General features: G+C 62.7%; 1 protein-coding gene across 1 annotated transcript in view; it reads right to left on the bottom strand.

Annotated features, from left to right (window-relative positions):
• The window catches only part of KCNQ1 (potassium voltage-gated channel subfamily Q member 1), a gene marked incomplete at its 5' end in the record, with an annotated part of 196641 nt that overhangs the window by 150103 nt on the left and 27096 nt on the right, over nucleotides 1-19442 (bottom strand). The gene's annotated exons all lie outside the window — the stretch shown is intronic.

Here is a 19442-nt window from a genome sequence, read left to right as displayed (position 1 = left end):
CTGCCCTCCACAGGCGGACAGGGCCCAGGCCCGACAGAGAACACCCATCTGTCCCCTGAGCTTCAGTCTGGACTTAATGGTTTTAAATTTATTTGAAGTTTTTTTAAAATAAATTTTTATTGATTTCAGAGAGGAAGGGAAACGGCGGGGGGGTGGGGAGAGAGGGAAAGAGATGTCAATGGTGAGAGTCATGGATCAGCTGTCTCCTGCACGCCTCCTACTGGGGATCGAGCACGCAACCTGGGCATGGGCCCTGACCGGGAATCGAACTTTGACCTCCCGGTTCATAGGTCAACGCTCAACCTCTGAGCCGTGCCGGCCGGGCGCTAAGTTTGTTTAAAGTTTTCCCTGTAAAAGAGTTAATTACTCCTTGTAAAAGGTAAAGATTCACCAGGGCCCTCCCCCCCGCCCCCGCCAGGACATCAGTGCCAGCCACCCGCCCGATTCCTGCCTCTTCCTTCTCTGCTTGTTGAGGCTGCAGACAAGCTTTTACACCCGTGACATGATTATCTTTTATTGCTGGTTGTTGTTTTAGAGAGAGTCCGAGAGAGAAACATCTATATATGAGAGGGGAACATTGATCGGTCGCCTCCCCGTACACTCCCAACCAGGGCTCGAACCCTCAACCCAGGCGTGCGCCTGACTGGGAACTGAACCTGCAACCTTCTGGTATACCGGACGACGCTCCAACTCACTGAGCCCCCGGCCAGGGCACGGTCTTTGTTTTTAAAACAGTATGCCTCTCTTTGGCTTTTTTGAAAAAGGGAGGTTTCCCCACCCAAAGCAACGCAACTGTTCCCTAAATCTATTTGTGATTTAAGTGTACGTGTGCGTGTGCATGTGTATGCATGTGTGTGCGTGTGCGTGTGTGTGTGTGTGTGTGTAAATTTCATGTATTTAGCGCTCACACCTGACATCGTGGGACGTCAGCAATCAGACAATGGACGTGTAAGAGCTGGCATCGACCCCTTCCCGGAACCCTGACGTGAAACGGGACGTTTCCCCAAGGAAACGGGAACGTCCCTGGGCCTCGGGCTTGGCCGCGGACGTGGAACTCCGACTACCAGAAGCACCATGTGTGAGGGGCAAACAGAAGAACTGGACTTGATCAAACCGAAAAGCATTTGCCCCGCGGAGACACCGCCCGGGAAGGAGCCAGTCACGGACGGGGAAACCTGGACGCGTCACCGCCCGGCCAACGGCTTGTCTCGGGACCTGAGGAGCGGGCGCAGTTTGCCAACTGGAAGCAGACACCCCCCCCCTCGCCCCCCCGGCCAGCGTGGCTGCAGGTGAGCAGACGGGAGGGTGCTTGGCTCAGCCAGCCTCCGCAGTTACGAGGAAAAAGCCGATCAGACCCGCAGCGAGCAAGCCCACCACGCCCTGTCGGGATGGCTGGCGTCTCTATGTGGCGTTGGGTATTTATTTGGGGGGAAGAAAGCCCGCCCCTGATTTGACCTAGCGGAGAGAAGGAATGGAGGCCGGCGTCGGGGGGCGGCGGCCTCGGTGGGACAGGCCTGGGCCGCTCGGTCCCTCGCCGGGGGACCAGCTGTCCCTCCTGACACTCGCCCGATGCAGGGAAATTCACGTTCCCCAAAGCCTGTCGGTGAACGTGCACAGCCACTTGGCGCGCAGCCGGCCAAACCTGGAACCGTGGAGCCGTCCTCCTGTGGGCGCACGGGGGACCGTGGCGCGTCCGTGCAGGAGAAGACCACTCGGCCGTCGGAGGAGACCAGCTAGTGCAGGGGTGGGCAAACTTTGTGACTCGAGGGCCACCATGGGTTCTTAAACTGGACCGGAGGGCCGGAACAAAAGCATGGATGGAGTGTTTGTGTGAACGAATATAAATTCAAAGGAAAGGAGCGGAGGGGAGAGCAAGAGAACCGGATAGAACAGCCGGATCCGGCCCGCGGGCCGTAGTTTGCCCACGGCTGAGCTAGTGGCTCACCAGCAACACGGGAGAACCTCACGTGCGTGTTCGGAGCAGCGAACGAAGCCAGAGGCCAAAGGCCACATACTGTCCGGTTCCACGGACGTGACCTCCTGAGCGGCAGGGACGTGGAGCAGGTTGCAGTCTGCCCGTGTGTGCGGCGGGGAGGGGAGTGCTCGCTCCTACGGGAAGTCTTAGGCCCAGGGGCCTTCTGGGTGTTGCTGTGGTGGTGGGTCCGTGACATGGTCAAACCCCCCCCCCCCGACACACACACCTGTGCGTTTCCACGCCAGTTTACTGTCTACAAACACAGTGGAGTCGCTCGGAAGGGAAGGGGAAGGCGCGCAGGCCCTCCGAGCCTCTGGAAACGGCCCCGGGACCGGACACGCCGTGGTGAAGGACGAGGAAAAGCAGCTCGTAAACACAGGATGGGCCTGCGAAATGCGTTTCTCCGAGGGTGCCGCCGTTCACACGGACCCAACGAGCACGTGGATGAGGGATGGGTCACGGCGGCCAGGCTTCCCACGGCCAGAGGAGGAAGGAAGTCAGCGGGTGGGGTGCGTGGGGACGAACCCAGCGGTCAGGAGCGCCAGCTGGGCACCCACTTGGCTGACGTGGACACGGGCAGGCGACGTGCGGACACGGGTCTCCCGGCTCCATCCGCTGAGATTCTGGGAGCAGCGGCACCCCCGAGGCAGCGCGCCCACCCTGGGCCCGGGGGCTGGTTTCTGACGCCCTCACTACGGGGACGGGGCCGGAGCGGGGGAGACGCAGGGCCCGCCCCCCGTGCTGTCTGGAACATGCTCAGCGCTGGATGAGGAGGATGAGGGCGTGTCACGGAGACCCCGGAACCCCGGAGAGCTTGCAGACCCGTGGCCGTTAAAGTGACGACTAATCTGAGCAACAAAGGGGCGAACAGCATTGGGCTTTTAGCTCCACACGCACTCCCGGTCCCGGCAGCCCTGGGTGGGGAAGAGAGCCCAGCAGGAGAGGGGCGCACCCTCCCCACGGGGTCCCGAGTGACGGAGCAAGAACGAGGAAGACGGGAGGGCCAGCACGAGAATGCGGCGGGACCGGCTGCGGGCCGCTTCCACGGACGAACACGGAAGTCAGTAGGTGCGACTCGGAGGCGCGCCTTCAAAGCATCTCCCCTCAAATATGTGTTCCCCGCCGTGGCCCTGGGAACAGACGTCCCCGATTCTTTGATCCACCCTCCCGGGGGAGGCAGGGCCGACTCCCCCTCCCGCCCCATCCCGTCCCCGCTCCCTGAGGGGGGCTGCACTCGGCTGGCTTCTCACGTCTACACTGTGTGAAGGGAGACGCGGGGCCCGCACGGGGAGGGGGTGTGGGGCGGGAGGGAGACTGGCTGGATCCCCTCGCCCAGGTGAGTCGAAGCTCACGCCCGGGGCCAGCGTGTTGAGGCCACAGGCCATGGCGTGACACAGTGAGACAAGCACCTCCCGCCTGTGCACCTTATCCGAACCCCCGTATCGCCTGAGCCTGAGGGAGCCAGGCCCACCCAGATGTCGGACACCTGAGGAGCCCGCCTCCCAGGGCCAAGGTCACGGAAGAGCAGGCCGCAAGGTCACGGAAGAGCAGGCCGCAAGGTCACGGAAGAGCAGGCCGCAAGGTCACGGAAGCGCAGGCCGCAAGGTCACGGGAGAGCAGGCCGCATGGGGCCACGAGAAGGCCTGCGAACTAAACCTGGGGTCTCGGGACAGAACAGGGCCGCTGGTTAAGCGGGGACGTGCGGACAGGTGGCCGGTGCTGCTGCGTGGGGATTTCTCGTTCCCGTCACCACGCGGCTACAGGAGACGCTCACGGCGGGGAAGCGGCAGAAAGGTGCGCGGGGCCCGGGGCGACCTCTGCCTCCCTCCGCAGAAAGACCAACGAGGCCGTGTGTGTGTCGTTGAGCAGCTGCAAGGACTACGGAGAGGCCGTCACCCCTTGCTCAGCGGCGCTCCAGGCAGACACGCCAGGACCTGCTTGGTTCCGACTCCAAGACGCGGCCATGAGGAGGTTCCCCCCACACGTCCCTGAGGCTCCGGGGTGCACGCTGGGCCGGGACAGCCGGCTCGGACCCTGACCTGGCAGGGCAAGAGGACAGGAGGCCCGTCTGCCCGAAGGCAGCCGGCCCCGAGAGACAGACAGGCCATGGGGCCGGGCCGGGGCGGGAAAGAGCCCCACACGAAGGGACGCCCGCCCGGGGTGGCCGAGGGGGTCAGGGATAGCGGCTCTCCACGTGGGGACACGTGAGAATGGCCCCTTCCCTCACACCGTTCACACACACAGTCTCGGTGCCCAGGCGACTGGAGGCGAGTGGAGTGACGGCTGGCGACCGGAGCGAGGCCCGGGCCTGGAAGGAGCTGAGAGCACGGAGCAGGAGCTGGAAGGGAAAGGCGGGCCCGTTCGGCGGCAGACGGAGAGCGGCATCAAGGGCCCCTGAAGAGGAAGGGGGCCCCCCGAAGGCCAGTGTCCCCGGGCCTCGTCCGAGCACCTGTGTCAACGCTCAACCTCTGAGCCGTGCCGGCCGGGTGCTAAAGCAAGAACCGCGTGACCCGCTTCGTGAGAAGTGGGTGGGACAGGCAGACAGCGCGCCGGGAGGGGGCCCAGGCCCGTGAGCCTGCGGACAGGTGTGCCCCCGACCAGCCATCGGGGATGTAAAGAAACCGGGGGGCCGCCGCCGGGGGGCGAGGGGCCGCCTCCCAGCAGGAAGCCGCGCAGACACGGCTGAGTCACCCCGAGCTCCGTGCAGGGAAGAGCCTGGGACCTGCGCGCGCCCCCGCCCGGTGTGCGGGCTCGGCGGCGGTCCAAGTGCCCTGGGCTGTGTCACGGCTGTCAAGCGTCGGAGCTAAAACTCGTCCAGGATTCGAATGTTCTTCAAAAAAAAAAAAAAGAAGAAGAAGAAGAAGAAGAAGAGGGACAGAACAAGCACATACTTTCACGGCTGCATCACTGCACAGGAGGGACGCGAGGGCGGGTGGCTGGACAGCAGGGCTCTTCTCCGAGGCCGCGGATGACAAGTGCCACCCCAGGCCCACGGGCAGGGCGAGCCCCTGACCCCGCGAGGCCCCACCTGGCGCACGTCAACCGGGTGCGCGGGCGCGGCTGCACCTGCCACAGAAGAATGTGCGCCGTGTGGCTTAATCCTGGGACCGACACACGGGGCCCCGGGAGAGGGGTGAGGGGTGCAGTGGGCGGGCACCCCAGCAACAGGCGGGGGGGGGGGGGCGGGGGGGCACTGCTCTGAGCAGCTCCTGGGTCCGAGTCTAGGGTCTGCGGCCGCCGCCACCCCTGGCGGACAGTCCCCGGGCCTCTGCCCTCTGACAGACGGAGACCAGGGCCACAGACCCTGCCCCGTGTCCGGCCTGTGGTGACAGCCCGGCCAGGACCCTCAGGAAGGTGCCAGGAGGGCTCAGGTGGGGGGGGTGGGGGTCCCAAGGGGCCAGGATTCCCCTCCGCTTGGTGATGGACCTCCTGAGGTCTGGGGACAGCCCTGCCTGGAGGCTGCAGGCCCGCTGAGACGGCGGCGGGGGCGGGGGCGGGGGCGGGGGGGTGGAGGCCGGCCCGGGGGTGTCCAGGGCTGCTCCTTCCGACACCCCGGCCGCAGGGGGCACGGAGCCGCGCAGGGAGCTGGGCCTCTGCAGAGGCGAGCCTGCATCCTGGCGACTGAGGTCACCTTCCTAAGACGGCCCCCGTTTCGGATGCTCTCACTTCCTGGCTGCCTGGGCCTCGCGGAGGCCGGAATCGGGGCCTCCGTGCTCGGGGCAGAACAAAACAATTCCGTTTTCTAGGAAAACGGGAGGTCGGGACGGCGAGCCCAGCCTCTGGCGTGGCGACGGCCGCAGCTGGCGACCTGGCCGCCAAGTCGCACCCACTCTCCGGGGAGCGGGAGCCCAGCTCGCAGCCGCCTCCCGGCCGGGGCCCTGCCCGGCCGCCCGTGGAGCTCGGTGTGTTAGATGCGGCCCTGAGAACGGCCTGGAAGGAAGCAGTTCACAGTGTCCGTGTGTGTGGGTCGCTCTTTACCCCCCAGCGCGTCCACGCTACATCTCGCCCAAGCCGAGCCTTCCTTTTTTTTTTTTTTTTAATGATCCTCATGGGAGGGTATTTTCCCATTGATTGTTAGAGAGCAGCCGTGGGCAAACGACGGCCCGCGGGCCGGATCCGGCTGTTCTATCCGGTTCTCTTGCTCTCCCCTCCGCTCCTTTACTTTGAATTTATATTCGTTCACACCAACACTCCATCCATGCTTTTGTTCCGGCCCTCCGGTCCAGTGTAAGAACCTATGGTGGCCCTCGAGTCAAAAAGTTTGCCCACCCCTGGTTAGAGAGTGGAAGGGAGAGGAAGGGACAGAGAAACATCCATGTGAGAGAGACACATCGATTGGTTGCCTCCTGCACGCGCCCCGATGAGGGCCAGGGAGCCTCCAGCGGAGGTACGTGCCCTGGACCAGAATTGAACCCGGGACCCTTCTGTCCACAGGCCAATGCTCTATCCACGGAGCCGCACTGGCCAGGGCGCCCGATCCTTCCCAAGGCAGAAAGCACCGGGAGGCCGTCTCCCCTCCTGCCTTCCCCCCCTCCCATTGGCCTGCACACCCTGCTCTCTGGCTGTACCACGGCCAACCGGCCACATGTGGCACCACTTCCTCCAACACCCCACACAGCCCCTGCCCCTGCTCCAGCCCCAGCCCCTGCCCCAGCCCCAGCCCCTGCCCCAGTCCCAGCCCCAGCCCCAGCGGCCCTCCATCACAGCAAGGCTGCTCTACCCCACCACCAGGACACCCCTGGTCCCTGCACATGCAGGAAGGGAACCCCGTCCCCCTCTGCTTCCCTCGTCAACCAGATTCACTGTCAGCAGAGCCCCAGGGCTGGCAGCTTGGACTCCTGGTTTCATGTCTATTTATTTTTCCAAGCCTTCGTTGCTGAAAGCACCACACAGGTCCCTTCTTTTCCCCAGGTGACCCCTCGGCCCGCCCCGCCCGCCCGCGTCTGTGTCCATGGGTGACGCGCGCACAGATGCGTACAAGGCCTTTGGTTGATCCCCCTCCCCCGCCTTCAAGGTGACACCCCCCGAGGCGACTCCTCGGAGAGGCTGGGTGTGGAGGCGGCCCCCAGCCCCGCCCTGCTGCCCTGAGTTCTCGGGAGTCTTTCTGGAACCTTCCCTGGCCCTGGCTCTCCCTGGTGACCGCCTAAGACCTGCCTAAGCTCCCCGTGTAACCCAAGTCCTCGCTCGGCTTCCCAGGCTCGGAGCAGCCCCCCCTCCAGACGCGGGCTTAGGTGTACCCGGCCTCCAGGTCTGCTGCCGCCCAGCGCGGCCTCGCCCTGCCTCCCGACCCTCCAGGCTGGCACGGGCGCCCCTTGCCCCCCGGGGATCAGCAGAAGCTGCCCCTGTCCTTCCAAGTAAAGCCCCTTCCCTCGCGCCCTTGCCCCCCCCCCCTCCCGGCGGATCCACCAAAGCCCCACAGATCCTGCCCGGGAATGAGCCCCCTCCCCGGGCATCCGGACAGCTGCAGCCGGGCCTGCGTGACATTGCTGAGCCCCAGGCCCCTGCCAGCTGCCCAGGCCCCGCTCAGACCCCGAGCCAGCGGGCCCGCCACCACCTGTGCCTCCGCTCACAGGCGGGAAGGAAGGGACACAGGCAGAAAACCGAAAGCCATTCCCACGCCAGCTGCCAGGAGTGGGCGCGGGAGTGAAAGCGAATCCACAGCTGGCACGCGGTTCCGCTCACAAAATACCTTGCCCGGTGGACACCTGCTGTTCGTGCCTGTCCCGCCGCCAGGCCCGGCTGTGGGAACAGCGCCCTCCCCGAGGGGCAGCACCCGCCCTGCTCCCGCCGCACCGGCGCCCACGCTGTCCCCACAGGGCGCCTGGGCCCAGCCTGGCCTTCCAGGCACAGAGGCAGGGCTCGGATCAGCCCCTGGCCCCGGCAGGAATGTTGGGGAGAAAGATGGCCTCTTTCTGGGGCTCCGCTGAGCTGGTGGCCTCTTGCCCCGATTGGAAAGTGGCTGCCTGGGGACAGCCCCAGGGCAATGGGGAGAGGGAGGTGGAGGGGGGCAGGAGAGGGAACATGGGGGTAGGAGAGGGAACAGGGGGGCAGGAGAGGGAACAGGGGTGCAGGAGAGGGAAGGGGGGGCAGGAGAGGGAAGGGGGCAGGAGGGGGAACAAGGCGGGTGTGGGGGGAGCCCAGGAGGAGGAGAGCAAGCAAATGAGATGGCCCCAGCCCGGGGTCCAGCTGCGCCTGGAACAGCTGGGTCCAGATGTGTGAGCCAAACAGCGTCCCTTTGAGCTTGGCTCGCTGCGTCGGGTTCCATCGTGTGTTACCCAGAGAGGCCTCAGGAATGTGTGACAAACGGGTGAGGCCCGAGTCCAGGCTGGGCTGGGGTCGGGGTTACACACAGCTGAACCCGTACATTTCCTGGCCGGGCTCAGAGGGGCACGGGGAGGAGGGGAGCTGGCGGGAGAGGAGCTGGGGAGCGGGGCCCCTGAAGCTGCTGGCGGCCCTCCCTCCCTCCCTCCCTCCCTCCGCGGGGCCCTCTCCCACCCTGTGAGGTGATGTTTGGAGCAAACCGTGGGACACGCTGCGGGTCACGTCCCATGCAGCCATGCAGAGAACACGTTGGACGTGAGCGTGGCCGCGAGGCAACAGTCCCCAGCAACAACCTGGGGCGTCCTGGCCAGACCCACGGAGCACACGGGTCTCCACACCACGATTGGGCACCGAGGACCCTGTCCCAGCACTGCCCCTCACAACGGGACACACACACACACACACACACAAAGTGGGAGGGAGGGGAGCGGGTCTGTGGGCCCCAGGGTGGGGCTGGGCAGCGGGGTGCTGGGGAGGACACCCAGCCCGACGCAGGGAGGAAGTGGGGAAGGAGCCACGCAGCCTCCCACGCGTGGCGGTGACCTGGGGGTCTGCGCCAGGAAGTCGGCGCCCGGGCCCCCCGACCGGCCTGGCCGCCCCGCAGCCGCGCGGCCCCGGGAAGCGCTCACACACAATGGAATCTGGGTTAAGCGGCTTCTCCAAGAGCTGAGCTCACAGGACATTCCCGAGAAGCCCCTGGAGAGGTGGGAGGGCGTTGCTGGGTCTCTGGATGAAGAAAACAAAAGAGCGGCCTTGATTTTCAAGGCGAAATTACAGAGGGAGAAAGAAATGTCTTTAATCTAATTAGGAGCGATCTTTTCACCTTCGTCCCAGCACGGGGAGCCTGCCAGGGCGCTGCGCGCAGCAATCAGGGCAATTAGTGCGCGAGAAGCCTTGGAGACGGTGCAGATGTTCTCGGAGTGTTTAGTGGGGAAATGAGTTGCAGGCCCGGTTCCCAGCATCCGGCTCCAGGCCTGGCTACCAGATCCAGACATCTGCTCGGCCCCCCTCCCGGGCCCCGAGGGCGCGGGCTTGAGAAACACCGGGGCCCTTCCCAGGCCGCCTCCCAGCCCGGCCAGATCCGGGCCCCAAGGCCCCCCAAGACCCCCTGAGCCAGAGCCTGGACACAGTCAGAGCCACCCCCCGAGCAGGGGGAGGCTTAGTGTCAAAATTATGTTAACAACCGATGTCAGGAACAATCAGCTCAGCCCGCTCCCCTGGCCGCGGTTCTGCGAGGCAGGGAGAGGCCAGGGGGCTCCGAGGGGGGCTCGGCTCTGAGGTTCTGACCCCCTCCGCCTGCGCGGGCGCCACGTCGTGAGGAGACACGGTGGCGTCTGGCCCGCGTGGCCCTGTCCCCATACAGTTGGCCCCTTCCTGGGCCTGGGGTCCCGCTGGTGGGAAGAGGGGTCCCCAATGATGAGGGGTGAGGGCGATGCGGGCGCAGGAAAGGGCCCGCTCAGCGCAGAGGGGCGTGGGGGTGCGGCAGCCAGGCCCTCCGAGGCCCGGCAGGACTGGCTCGGGGACACAGGTAAAGAACAGGCTGTCCCCTGTTCTCTAGGGCACAGGCCACACGGCGGCCCCACCCTGCGCCCTCGGCACTCGCTCCCTACGTGCCGAGGGCCCCTCGCCGCAGAGCTGCCAGATGCCCTGAGCGCCACCTCTGGCCTCCGTGGCCTGGCCTCAGGGAGGCGGTGACACAGCAAGGCCCCAGGCACAGCGCTCTGTGGGGACAGACATGCCTGGCCCCTCGGCCGAGGCCCTGAGCTTTCCCAGCAGCCGCCACGGGCTCTTCCTCAGCCAGCAACCTGCACACGGCCCTGTGCCGGCTCTGCATCCGGAGAACTGACCCGAGACAGCGACAGGAAGCCCGGGGGCACGGCGGCACGCAGCAGCTCCCCCAGAGCTCCCGGGCAGCAGGGGGAAGAGTGGAGGGGAGCAGGCGAGGGCGGAAACCGGGGCCGGGCAGAGGGGAGGCGGCACTGGGCAGAGAGCGTGGCCAGGGAGGTGGCTGGACGGAAGGCAGGAGGCAGTGAAGTCCAGGAAGCCGACGAGACCCGCCGGCGGATCACACAGGGCCCCCGTCCCAGGCAGGACCGGGAAAGCCTTCCACGGGTTTAGGAGACCCCCAGGTTTCAGCCGCCCTGCCTACCCCCTCAAAGCGTAACACTGACAAGAAGGACAAATAAAGCCGATCAGCACGCACACCTCCCCCAGCACAGACACACACGGGGCCTGCACGTGGCGGGGAGGGGGGGTGCCAGGTGCCTGTGCCAGCCTCTGCCCGCAGCGTCCGGAGATGAGGCCCACGAGGCTCGGTCCAAACATGCGAGGAAAGTGAGTGCGTGCCTCGGAGGGCTGGCCCTGCGGGGAGCGTGGTGACGTCGGGCAGAAGCGGCGCCGGCAGGACTAGGACGCAGCCCGAGGTTACAGCCACCAGGCGGCACCGGGCCGGGAGGCAGCCACGCAGCAAGGGAAGCCCGTGGCCGTTCTGCCGGCCCTCCGACACCCCCAGCCGTGGCTCAGCGTGGCCTCAGGCTAGCAGCCCTCATGCCCCGTGTGGAGCCCTGACCCCTGGCTCAGGAGCCAGCACAGCAGTTTCAGAGGTGTGTGTGTGTCTGTCTTGGATTGTCTGGGGGTGGCCTGACACCAGGTGGTCGCCATGGTTTCCTCTAACAGGGATTCACCCAGCGGGGGAAAGCGTCCCTGAAAAACTCCAGGGAGGCAGGTCCCAGCCGCCTGGGGGCCGGCAGCGGAGGCCCCAGCACTGCATGCGCGGGCGGGGACGCGGGGAGAGCGTTTCCTTGGGGAATCGGGCGTCCAGAGGCATCTGTGTCCTGAAGTGTGGAGAGCCAGGAGCAGGCTCAGGGCAGGGCGCAAGCTCAGAAGCGTGCTGAGGGCATGCCACGCGTGACCTCTGGCCGACCTCCACGCCCACCTCCACCAGGAAGCGAAGGCTAACACAGATTTGCAAACAGACTAGCCAGATCGGACGGGGTTGCCCCAGCACAGGCTAATTTGCAAAGATGGGCAGTTCTTCCCCTTCCCGGGCGCCCAGGAAATCTCTGTCAGAGGACCAGCTGGATCCAACCTGGAGAAACTTGACTTCAGGGGCCACACATGACAGAGAATACAGATTTTGCGAAAATAGAAGTCACGAAACAAACAGCTAGAGCTCGCAACCAGAAAAACCTACTGGGAACAGGAGAGACTCTGATGTCTAGAGTTATCACATTTAATATCATTTCAATAAAAAAAATTAAGGAAGTATGACCCATTCACAGAAGAAGTGGACAGAAACAGTCCCAGAGGAAGTACGGACATGGAACGTACTGGACGAAGACTTTAAGCCAGCTTTTAAAATTATGCTCCAAGAAAACAACAAAGAACTGAAGGGGACCAGGAGGACAACGGGAGACCATCAACAGAGAGGTAGAAGTCAGAAAAGAGGGTTACGCAAATTTTGGAACGGAAACGTATAGTGATGGACACGGAGGACTCACTGGGGTTTTATTAGCACATGAGAATGGGGAGAAGAATCAGTGGCCCGGAAGCTAGGTCAATTTACGTGATCCAGTCTGAGGGGCAGAAAGAAAAGAAAAAGATGGAGGAAGAATGAACAGCCCCTCACATGTCACACCCTCAAATAGACCAACACACCCCTCGTGGGGACCCCAGGAGGCAAGGCGAGAGAGCGGGGTGGGAAGAACATGGGAGGGAAGAACTGCTGACCGTTCCCCGGGCGGGATGGGAAACAGGACGCTGCCCCTCCGAGGAGTTCGGTGACCTCCAGGAGACCGATCCTAATCATCTTGTTGAAAGATAAAGCCATGAACAGGAGTGAGTGTGACTCATCGCACGGGGTGCTCCAGGTTTCGCGTCGGGAAGCACGTAGGCTGAGAAGGAGTGTGACCGGATTCGGAAAGTGCTCAGGGAGGTGAAACTAAGGAATTCCATGTCTCGCAAGATTATCTTTCCAGGATGAAGGAGAAATGACGACATCGCCAGGTGACCATCGCCGAGGGACTCCAGGACCAGTGGGCTGGCCCTGCACAAAGGGAAGTCCTTCAGGCCGGGGGGGGAAGGCCAGCAGAAAGTCACACAAAGGCTCACCAAACAAAGCATCCCAGCCACGGGTCGCTGCCCAGCTCAGCATGCGGCCGCCATTGCCGCAGTCTCGGTCTGTAACCCTCTTCGCGCTCCGTACGACTTGGAAGACAAATGCACGGAACAGTACTTACACATCGGTGTTGCTGGCAATCCAGTGCATAAAAATGCAACGTGGATAAGCTCGTGAGGGGGTGGAACCCCTTAGGAGCCAGTATGCGGTTGAAGCTAAGCAGGTAAGAGGTCAAGCGAGATTTCGGATAAATTTAGGATGTCCTCCTGGCAATCACCTAGAACACACACACACAGAATCGAGAAGAGAAGGACTACCACACGTTATTCAAAAAAATCATTTCCATGTGAGAGAAGGCGGCAAAGGAGGAAATGAGCACCATCAACAGAAAAAGCAAAAGACACACAGAGAACAGAGCGCAATGTCCGAAGCCCTGACCGACGATTACTTTAAATGTAAATGGGTTAAATTTTCCAATGGGAACAGAAATGGATCCTAATGGATTAAAAAAAAGTATCAGAAACCACACTGTCCACAACCCGCTCGTTTCCGACCCAAAGACACAGACTTGGAGTGAAGGACGGGGCGTGATCGCCGATGCGAACGGTCCTCACCGGGGCGCTGGGAGGGTACACTCATATCAGGAGAATTAAATGAAGTAAAAAAATAAATAAATAAATAAACAAATAAATAAATAAAAATGGAGACAGGAGAGAAAGGGCAATTGAGAAAAGGGTCCGTTTATTCACACAAGTTTACATGTAACAACAGGCCCCCCCCCAAAAAAAAAAACACAAAAAAAATGAAGCCAATATTGACAGAATTGGAGGGAGACATAGCCCAACAGTTGAACACGTCAAACCCCCCCCACACACACACTCCATAACGGATGGAACATCCAGACGAGATCAGCGAGGAAGCAGAAGACAGGACTGCTATAAATCAACCAGAACTAACAGACCCATGTGGACCCTCCACCCAACGGCAGCACACACACACCCTTCTCGAGTGCGTGTGGAATATTTTCCAGGGCAGCTCACATTCGGCCAGAAAGCAGTACATTTTTAGAAACTAAAATCATACAAAGTATCTTCTCCAACAAAAATGGAATGAGGCAGGAAACCAATAATAGAAGGAAAACTAGGGTTACAAATATGTGGGAATTAAACAACTCGCTCCTTAAAAAAAAACGAGCGGGTCAACGAAGGCGTCGCGAAAGACGTGTAAAAGTGATTTGGGATAAAGGGAAATAAAAACCACATACCCAGACTCACCGGACGCAGGGAAGGAGGAATAGGATAGGACAGAGTCAACGGCGCCGGAAGTTGGTTATTGTAAAAGATCAACAGAAGTCGTCCCAACGTCAGGACGACTAAGCAGAAATGAGAGAAGATGCAAGTGAGGAAGGTCATAAGTGAAAGTGGGGTCATTACATGGGACTCACAGAAATAAACTCATACCGTGAAAGGGTACCGTGAATGATTGTACTACGATAAATCACCCAACCCGAGTGAAAAGACACATGCTTGGTGACACGTGAGCTACAAAAACGGCCTTCAGAAACAGGTTCTTGCACTGATAACTGGTAAGAAGTTTCCATCACTTTTCAAGAAGCTCTGAGTGAACAGAAGTCCCGCGTCGGGTGAAGGACAACCACCGTTAAGGAAGAGTTAGTCCAAGTCCGGGGCGAGACAGACCCGGGGAGACATTTTGCAACACGGTCCATGAAGTCACCGTTACGGATAGCAGAGCCAGGCGAGCCCCCCCGCCCCCCCGCCAGAAGACAGCCAGCCCCCGGCAGCCCCTGAAGTCGCCACCACCCTCGAGCACACACCAGCGTGCCCGCTCTCCTGGTGTCGTCTAAGGCCCCTGCGTGGAGAGCAAGCGGGATTCCTCTCGGAAGTGGACGGGGCCGTTCGCCGTGAATAGAACCTTCTGTATGGACGCAGAGAAAGCATTTGACCGCCTTTCAGCACGAAAGCACAATTAGGAAAAGAAGGGAGCTCCATGGGACAAGAGCATCTCTGAAAAGCCCACCGCGCTCCCCTCGTCCTCCCTGGTGGGGACGCAAAGCTGCTCCCGAGCGGAACCAGACGAGGACACCCATGGGCACCGCGGCCTCTCCACAGCCCCCGGGAGCGCCCGCCGGGGCAATTAGGCGAAGGAGCCGGAGCGCTGCCCGCAAAGGAGGAGGACAGGTCCTTTGTGGGCAGGTGACGTGCTCCTGTACATAGAAAAGCCCCCAAGAAGCCACAAAGGAGCCACTAGAGCTAATGAGCAAGCCCGGCAAACCTGCAGGGCACATGTTGGATGCACAGAAACCATTGGTGTTTCTCCGCACCAGCCAACCCCCCCGGGAAGGGGACCATGGAGGCTCCGTGGACAGTCACAGGGAGAAGAAAGGACCCAGGACTGCAGTTAAGCGCGGAGGTGAGAGGCCCCTCTGCTAAACACGGCGGACGGGAGGTGAAGACCGAGACAGACAAAGCCGCCGTCCGTGCCCCGGGCGGTATGTGAGCCCCAGGTGACCTGAGCTCCGATGGCCGTGTTCGCAGAAGTGGAGACACTGACCCTCAGAGGCGTATGGACTTGCAGGGAGCCGGGGGGGTGGGGTGGGGGTGGGGGGGGCGGGGGGCGGGGCTCTGAATGGCTGAAATGATCGGAAAGCACCAAGTCGGAACGCGCACGTCCCAGTTTCGAGACGTCCGCAGAGCTGAGCATCGGACCCGTGCGGCCCCGGCATCGGGACAGACACACAGACAGAAACCGACGGGACCGAGCAGAGAACCTGAGACCAACCCTCACGCACGGTCGGCGGGTTTCCAACGGGGGTGCCCAGGCCACGCGCGGGGGAAAGGCACCGTCTTTTCAACCAACGGTGCTGCCGCAACTGGCCGTCCGGGCAAAGGGAGGCAGGCGGGCGCACGCTCACGCCACAGAGAAAAATGACCCCAAAGCAACCAGTGACCTAGGCCTCGGAGCCCAGACCCTCCGTCCCACAGGGGAAAGCCGGCTCCCTCTTCATGGCTTCGCGGCTGCGACCGATCGCGGGACACGGGAGGCCTGTGGCTGCTCCAAACGCCACGGAATTGTGGCTTGGAAACAGTTCATCTTGTTGTGCGGAGTTCACTTAAAAAAATGGGGCACAGAAGCCCTCAAAGGGTCACAGAAAGAGGTCCAGCAGTAAGGGTCAGAATGGCGACCACCGTCAGCTACAGGCGGTTCCCGGCACCCGTGACAAGGAAGGGCGCGAAGGGACGGACCGGAGGGGGAGCCCCAGTGTCACTCCAGGGAAGGCACAGGCGTGGAGAGAAGGGGCCGGCAGGAAAGGCGATGAGGGAAAGAGAGCGGGAAGCGAGAATCCCGTGGGACCTCAAGACAAATAAGACGTGCCACTCCCTCCCCCGGCCCCGGCCCCGGCCCCAGCCCCACGCCACAGAGGACAGACGCTGCAGGAACGGGAATGAGGGAGGACCGGACGGAGGAGCGCTTCTGACCTGGAACTCGGGTACCTGGCGTGTCGGAGCCTCCGCGAGCAGGCAGCGCACACGCTCACCGCGGTGGGGGCGTCGGAAAGGGCGGGCACCCCCTCTCCTGCTCATCAGCGTCCCCAGGCACCCCCCATAGCGCCGGAGACAATGTTCAGACGGCGAAGTGCCCTCCGCCTTGGGGCACAAAAACGCCTCGAGAGCAGCCGAGATCACGAAGACGCGGGAGAGACGGAGGTCCCCAGTCCGCGTGGCCGCAGCTGACGTGGGAGACGGCCAAGGTCACACGCGTGCCCCCGAGGCCGCGGAGGAGAGAACAAGCACAGGAATGTGTCAGACCGCCTGGAGAGACACATCCAGCAAACACAGCGAAGGCTCGCTCACGCGCCGAGGCCCCGCCGCCCGAGGACTCGGATCTGGGACGCCGGCTCGGGCACTTCGTGATCAAACCATTAGGCTTTCCCACAGAGGAACCTGGGCCTCCCGGGGGACGTGGGGGTAACTGGTGAAGCGCGAGCTTCATCCTGGCCACGGGCCGGACACGGACAGCAGCCCGCGGGGTGGCCGTGGGACAGAGTTCTCCAGAGACTTGGGGACACAGACACGGGCGGGTTTGACCCCGTCCGGCTGACCTTGGTTCGGTGCGGAGGGACAGAAAGACCGCTTACATAGGGACAGGGACTGCGCCCACCACGCCTTGCTGAAGGACTTCCTGGAAGTCAGAAGACGGGGAGCTCTGGCAGAACTGTGGGGGACAGTCTTCGTGTTTCATCCAGAGCCGGAGGAAGCCCCGGAGGGAGTCGCGGCTGAGTCATCCCATCTGGACGTCGTAGGTCCTGGCAAAGCAGCAGGAAGACAGACCTGAGAGGAAGGGGGCGGGAGGAGCCCGGGGGAAGCCGGATGGACACACGTCCCGGGAACACGCAGTTACAAGTGGCCACCAAGCACCCAACGTGTAGTAAACGAAATGAATGGACTACGACGCCATCGGTGAGCCAAAGGGACCCCCGGCACACGTCTGTAGGCATCCTTACACACGGGAACACGGCCCGAGGAGGCGGGGCCGGCGCACGGCCTAGCGCAACAGGAGCCGTGTGGCAGCCCGGGGCAGTCCTTGCCATGCATGATCACGTAACGAACTGAAAACCAAACGCCACTCGTGAACACACGGGCGTACGAGCATGCCTCCGACACATATATCCACACGGGGCAGCGAGCAAAAGCCAACTCTACGCAGTCAAAAGCGAACCAGACCCCCCCCCCCCAGCGGGGACGGGGACGGCTGGCCAGCGCAACAGCGGGGCCGGGACGCGGAAGTCATGATGCCAACGGCAGGGAAGGAGTTTCGTGCTGAAAGCGTCGCATGAGACGAATCCGGAGACTCGGTGACGAATGCCAGAAGCCGCATTTTGTGATGGAGGGGTAACGGCACGGCAGCCGCTCAGCCAGGACGCAGACGCTAGACGAGGGCCCCACGGCAGGCCCGGCGGCTGAAGCAGCTGCCGAGAAGGTCTGCGAGTGGCACCGGGCCGAGCGACCTGCGGAGCCCCCACCCCAGGGGCGCACGTGAGGACCACGTATGTGGGGGAGCTCGGAGAGGCACCGCTGCAGAGGGGGCACGGGGAAGGAACGGCGGCGAGGAGGGCAGGAAGCGGAGAGGCAGGAACCGGCAGAGGAGATCCGTTTAGTAACATCAAAACCCTGGTGATGGGGGAAGTAAAACAGACCGCGTCCTCCTTCAGGAGCGGAGAGGAAGCACCAACACAAGGAAGAAACGGCGGCGGGGCCTCTGGCTGGAAGGGAGCACCGACTTCCCAACGGCCGGCCGGCCCGCGCCTCTGGGGAAAACAGCGACGTGGACGCCTTCCTTGCGGGAAGCTGACCTCATTAGAAACGAAGAGCCTGAACACACTCGTTTTCCAAAAAAATACGAATTAATAAAAAAGAATTAGGAAACTGGACCCAAGAGCCGCCCTCACAGACAGCGCCACAGCCGGCGGCGGGCTTTGCGGGGAGGTTCGGCCCGGCCTCGGCCTCGGCGGCCAGGCAGACGTGCGCTCCCGGGCGTGGCTTCCGACGGCGAGCCCTGTTCTGAGCACGTGCGAACCGACACACCAGCCTGACCGGGGAGAGCGTGGGGAGGAGAGAGGAGGCCGCCGTCGGTTCTGAACGCGGACGCGCACACCCGCCAGCTCTCCCAGGTTCACGGGTTTAAGAAGAAACACGATTACCCCCACGGGCTCATGAACAGCCCCTAAACGCCCCGTACACGTGCCGCGGCGGCTACTACGGGGGGACAGGCGCTGGGGGACAGGGGGGGTCTCTGCGGATGGCGCCTAGAGGGAGGCCCCCCACGTGTGACTGCAGCCCTGAGGCCAGGAGCGAACCATCACTCGACGGCAGCCACTTTCCAACCACCCCACGCACCCCGCACAGTGAGAAGGCCCTGACGCACGGGAGGACGGCTTTACGGCAGCATGGCCAGCAGCAGGCCCGTGGCTGCAACCTCCGCAAACCTGCTACGCCCGGTGGGGGCTGGAGACGCGGGCTCCATCGAGCAGCAGCTCGGAGGGGGATTCACAGCCCTGGCCCTTCCGCGTCGGACGGAGTCTGCAGTTTCCCTCGGAAACCCTCCACGCCAGCGAGAGCAAAGTCCAGATGTCATTTTTTCGCTATCAAGATCAACAAAAACCCCAGGTCTCGCTAACATTCCTGCGGCCGCCTGCGTGCGGTCCCGCTGCCCTGGGAACGCCGGGGCCCCATCCCTGCGGAGCGGAATGCGCACGATTTAACAGAACTAAGGGTGTGTTTGTCTTTCAACCCAGCAGGCCCTGTTCTAGGAATTCACCTTAGGGATAGGCCTCCAAAAATGTGCAAAAAATAAAATAAATACCCAAGGTTAAAAAAAAAATAAAGCCCCCCCGGGTTATGCAGCCCCGCCTGGATGCGCGAGGACGGAATATTAGAGAGGGCCCCGGCACCGGCCACGGGGAGGTGTCCACGCACGCAGAGGACACGGGCTGGGAAGCCCAGCGCACGCGTGCACACACACACACGCACGCTCACACCAGGGAAGAGCAGATGCCGGAGGGAAGGGAGTGAACTCTGAGCGGACGCTGCGTGGGCCTGGGGGACACGCTGGGCGCTTCTAGAACAAACACCACGCCTGTGGTAACGAGGAAGGGCGATGCGAGAGCGACCACGTGTGTGGTCAAGGGCACACGGAATTATAGACTCAAAGACGCACACAGGTTCCAGGAACCGGGGTGGGGAAAGAGGACACGCAGCGCTGAGCACAGAGGGCTGCTCCCGCCTCCTCCCTCGCTCTGGGCACAGCGGCCTCGCGGACCCTCAGCTCAGCACCTGCACCCACAGACAGTTGGGGTGTGTGGGGAGCATCTGTGCAAACCCCACGCACGGCAATGACCGGGGAGCTCACGTCACGGCTACTGGGGGGACTTCAAGGAGTTCCCGAGGCCTGGAGGCTGCACATTCCCGGGCGAGGCCAGAGGGGACCCCCCCACCTGCGCCCCGTCTCTCC

This window comes from Plecotus auritus (assembly GCF_963455305.1).
Source record: "Plecotus auritus genome assembly, contig: SCAFFOLD_33, whole genome shotgun sequence".
Lineage (NCBI taxonomy): Eukaryota > Metazoa > Chordata > Mammalia > Chiroptera > Vespertilionidae > Plecotus > Plecotus auritus.
Note: the sequence above shows the minus strand (reverse complement) of the source record. Positions and strands in the feature narration are given on the sequence as shown.